Raw genomic sequence first — 5,249 nt, 5'->3', positions numbered from 1 at the left:
ATCCCAAAATATAAATAATTATTTATAAATGTAATAATATATCTAGTTATTTTTCAATTGAAAATTAAGATTAACAATAAATTCATCAGTTTAATCAAACTTTTAAGAATAAAATCTTAAAAAATTGGGTATGGGGCCTTTATTTATTATTGAAATTGTATAAAAACATGAAAAATGAATAAAGAGAAGGTAAAATATTTTTTTTTTTTAAATAATGTAGAGTATATCCCACTAATACCTATGATTGCAAGCCCCATCAAGTATTGGAAGGAGAACTGATTCTTAATGAATATTTCAACTGAACCCTTAAATGATTGGATCCATAATGATAAAATCAAATTCAACTAATCCATTTCGGATACATCAGGTACTTGGGTATACATTGACACCTTTAATTAAGTCAATAATATGAAAATTTTCATTTAATAGATGTATGGTGTTAGTGTGTCTACTCCATACACAGTTGGGTTGGGTCCCACAACGAGGATGGTGGAGGATTAATATTCGAATAGAAAATAACAAAGAATACACAAGGTTTTAAGAATGAGAATAGAAAAATTCTAGTATACAACGACAGGGGAGATGTGAAAGAATTTCTTAATAACAACGAAGCACAAATCAAACTTGTAAATTGTCTTTCGTCTCTGCCTCTTTCGTGCTAGAGTTTCCAACGTGTTGGATGCTAAGAGAAGTCCAATACGTTATTGAGGACTTTTTCTAATGTCCAACGTGGTCTAACGTACAGTTGAGATGGAAAGATTTTTCTAGAGATTCGAGTGGATTCCCTTTAAATCTCAGCCGTTGAAGGACGAATGAGACGAAAAGACGGGGTCATTGACATGCCCTATACGTTTTTGGTAATATTAGAGACACTCCTCATTTTCTAACTGATGATATGACCCTTGCCTTAGGCTTTGTATGAGAGACTAACAAAAATTACCTAAATACCCTTGTTTACAACCTGTTAAACCTCATCTTCAATGCCTTTCATAAAATGCTTTATATTTCTATACATAAAAATATGAATGGTGATAAAATGACTACCCCACATGGCATACTCAATCGAATCTCCTTAATGTGATATGCGTGAGAATCGTAAATCTATACTCCTCAGGATATATAATTACATTTTTTTATGAGAAGTGTAATTGTGTATCCCGAAGAGTACATATCTACAATTCCCAAACATGTCACACAAGGGGAGTTGATTGAGTATGCCACGTGAGGTAGTCAGGTTATCCCAACTCAAAAACTATCCATCTACTTTAAAAATTCTATCTTATTCTTAAGGTATTCAGGTTAAACGATATAAGAATTTTAAGATTGAATAAGTGAAAAATAATTTATCATAGAGATTAACAGTTTGAAAACGACTGATTTTGGGGGAGAAATCAAAGGGTTTTTTAACTAAAGAGTGAAGTTGAGGGCTTTTTTAGATCATTTATTCTAGTCTCTAAAAGAAGACCTTCGTCAAGGGTCAAACTACCAGTTTGAAAACATAGAGGCATTTCTTACATTCACCCAAACGTGGAGGGGCATTATCTAAATAACCGCAGACGAAACGGCCGCCTTCATTTGGATGACTCAAAAAATACCAACTGAGTCAATAAAAACTCAGTCTGAATCATCGGGTCAACACGTTTTTTCAAGCGATTTGTCAACCTGGTAAAATACGAAAATTGACAAGAAGAGGAGAGAGAGAGAAACCCAAATGGGCGCGAATGAGTAAACGAACGCCTTTTATCTTTCACTCTTACTTTTCTTTGGTCGTCATTTTTATTTATTTTTAATTCGTCTCTTGTTCTCCGATCGATTGGTTCAACAACGAACCATATTCGCCGCCTCAACCATCATCATCCGCCGGAATCCTTCAAATTTTCGCCGGAAATTTGATTGTCGTCTTCTCTTTCAGGTGATCTGAGCTTCAGGGTCCGATCAAGGTGTTAGATTTTCAATCGCAGAGACTCCAAATTAGGTATTAAATCTGATTCCAATAATTAATTTTCATTAGTTGGAAATTCAGTTTCGAGATTTCTCTTAATATTTTAAGAAATAATTTCTTGTACTTCTCGCTATTTTGCAATCTTTATCTTGTTTCCGACGTTTGTGGCGGGAGAATTCGCGACATGTAGCCTGAATCTGACATTTCTGGTTACATAAACGATTTGAATCGGATCTTTTAGTTTTCCATCGATTGTATCAACTTTGATTTCGTCTAGAAATTCTGTAATTCCGGTTTGAAAAGGCCGGATATTTTGATCGGAGATTTTATTGATTTCTCTTTGGATCCGATTCTTCTGTGATTTTGTCTGACAGGTTCTTGTTTTTTCTGGATAATCGTATCAAGCTGTGCGAAAATAGAGTGAATTTTTAGCTGCGAAAGCATGATATTTATGTGTTAGATCTCAAGAAACAATATTTTGATTGGAGATCTGATTGTTTCTAGTCTAGTTATGATCAGATTCTGATCGAGTCCTAAACATGGAGCTTAACCTGAATCGTGATGGAGGTGGTTTTGCGATCGGCAAATTTACAGAGAATTACCAGTTTAATTGATTTAGATTGGTTGTTTCGATGGATAAATAGATAATAGATTGAGAATTATGACAATCAAAGATCGGAATTTGTTTTCTAGCTATTGGGACCGTGATCAAGAATCGAAGCGGCATTGTAGAACATTACGCATAGTTTCATCAATCTGTTGTGTGTTTTAGAGATCTACCTGATAATCTCTATCAGGATCCTACAGATTTGTTATAATGTTTCTAGAAGCTAGTAGGTCGAAGAAGTTGTTTAATCTTCCAGAACTGATGAACAAATCTTGCTTAGATTCATCTGAGAAAGAAGAATACGTGATTCCTAAGAGATCTAAGGGAGGAGATTACGATCACGACCACCACCACCGCTGTGTTGGATCGTGTGATTCTCTACTTCCTGGTCTCCATGATGATATCGCTCTTAACTGCCTTGCTTGGGCATGCCGATCAGATTATGCTTCTCTTGGTTGCCTCAGCACGAGATTTAATTCTCTGATGAGGAGTGGATACCTCTATAGATTGCGGAAACAGATGAAAATCGCAGAGCATTGGGTTTACTTGGTATGTGATCCAAGAGGTTGGGAGGCTTTTGACCCCTCGAGAAAGACATGGATGAGATTGCCCAAGATCCCTTGCGATGACTGCTTCAATCATGCAGACAAAGAGTCTTTAGCTGTGGGGAGTGAATTGCTGGTTTTCGGCCGGGAATTGTTGGACTTTGCCATTTGGAATTATAGTTTGGTTCGACGGAATTGGTTCAAGTGTCAGGGGATGAATCTCCCTCGGTGCTTGTTCGGTTCGGGTAGCTTTGGTTCGGTTGCCATTGTTGCAGGAGGAAGTGATAGGAACGGTACTGTTTTGAAGTCTGCGGAGCTCTATGACTCGGAGTCGGGTAGATGGGAACTCTTGCCCAATATGCACTCTCCACGTAAGCTGTGCTCTGGGTTTTTCATGGATGGGAAATTCTACGTCATTGGTGGGATGTTAAGTCCTACTGTATCTTTGACTTGCGGAGAAGAGTATGACCTCGAGACTAAGAAATGGAGGAAAATTGAGGGGATGTATCCAAATGTTAATAAGGCAGCTCAAGCACCTCCACTTGTGACTGTTGTGGAGAACCAACTCTATGCAGTTGAACACATGACCAACATGGTGAAGAAGTACAACAAGGAGAATAACAGTTGGGTTGTGTTGGGAAGACTTCCAGTTAGAGCTGATTCTTCGAATGGTTGGGGTTTGGCTTTCAAGGCTTGTGGGAAGGAACTATTGGTTGTAGGCGGGCAGAGGGGCCCAGAAGGTGAGGGCATTGTGCTGCATTCTTGGTGTCCAGATTCAGGTGTCAAGGATGGGACTTTGGAGTGGAAAGTACTCGATGTGAAGGAGCGCACAGGGGTGTTTGTCTACAACTGTGCTGTCATGGGCTGTTGACTCAACCAAAGAAAAGCATAACTGCAATCTAACCAGGCCTTTTAGGTTATTTCTCTACCTATTTAATCTGATTGGCTGGAATTCTTATTGTTTAATCAGTCTTTCTCGAATTGAGAACTTGTTTTTCTCTTAACAAATATTTGGATATGGGTTTTACTTTCCTTATTCTGCAGTCTCGTAGCTTTCAAGAGACTACAAAATAGGGACACTCTGGTAATGCACTGGTCTTAGCTTTATATGTCAAGTTCTATGACTGATCCACATCCAATTACCTTTCTACCATAAAAAATGAAAAGCTTTATTGCTTTAGCTCAATTTCAATTGATGCTTGGGTGTTTTGATGGGAACACATCTGACATCAGGATGTCTTGTGTTTATATGGTGCTTTTTTATTTTGTTCTGCATTGTTGCTTTCTTATTGTAATATTGTTGCAGCTATTTATTAGTTTATGTCATCATTGAACTGAATCGTTGTTGTTTTTCATCCAAGTCATAATTCTGCTGCTACCCACAAGGGGCATAGAAGAGCCTATGCTGAAACACATCATTTTTTCAAAGGTTTAAATAAATTTAAAATCTGACATGTACTCTCTTGGGTCCTTATTCAGCTTGACTGAAAACTCATTCTCAGTCTAGTTTTGAACATTGAAATTGGCTATTCCATTCTCTGATTCTTCTATTTTTGAGTTCTCTATGAGAATCGTGTTTTAGAGTAATCAGCTTTTTCATCCACTTGTTTTAAATTTTACCATGTACTCAATCAAGTTTTCATATGCCAGTGCTCAAGCCAATAGCATAATTTGTTGACGTTGTACCCTGTAACCATGAGATTGTGGGTCTGATCACAGCTTCTTGAACAATATGAAGTTTTCATATGCAATGTGCTTACGTTCATGGATTATTTGCTTGCTTGAGGTCCAATACCAGTTTCCTTTCTGTTTAGCTGAACCATAGTGACACATCTTGACCTACTGACAAGTCTCATTGTTCTAGAACACATTCTAGCTGGTTTGTTGGTGTTTCCCACATTTCACTCGCATTTGTAGTTTCGTATTCTCATAATCATAACTCTTGATCTCCATTATCCAATGGCCCTTTTTAAAAAAAAAAATAAGTAGATAGACCTCCTTTTTATCCTTCCTTTTTTAGGTTGCTGTACTTGCACAATAAGAAAATCCCAGGTTCTTATTGTACTCTCATACAATTGTCGGTCTTCTATATATAGGTGTTACATCATCTCTCCATATAGGCTGCTTTGGGTCTCATATTTTAGATTACTTGTTA

General features: G+C 37.2%; 1 pseudogene across 1 annotated transcript; it reads left to right on the top strand.

The window, feature by feature from the left end:
* The first annotated feature begins 1,698 nt into the window (after window positions 1-1,698).
* LOC147399819 (F-box/kelch-repeat protein At5g60570 pseudogene) lies at window positions 1,699-4,201 on the top strand (annotated as a pseudogene). The gene is made up of 2 exons (XR_015179132.1): window positions 1,699-1,975; window positions 2,317-4,201. The product of XR_015179132.1 is annotated as an F-box/kelch-repeat protein At5g60570 pseudogene (transcript).
* Window positions 4,202-5,249: the final 1,048 nt, after the last annotated feature.

This window comes from Akebia trifoliata, chromosome 6 (genome assembly GCF_017979445.1).
Source record: "Akebia trifoliata isolate Shusen 1 chromosome 6, ASM1797944v1, whole genome shotgun sequence".
Taxonomy (NCBI): domain Eukaryota; kingdom Viridiplantae; phylum Streptophyta; class Magnoliopsida; order Ranunculales; family Lardizabalaceae; genus Akebia; species Akebia trifoliata.
Note: the sequence above shows the minus strand (reverse complement) of the source record. Positions and strands in the feature narration are given on the sequence as shown.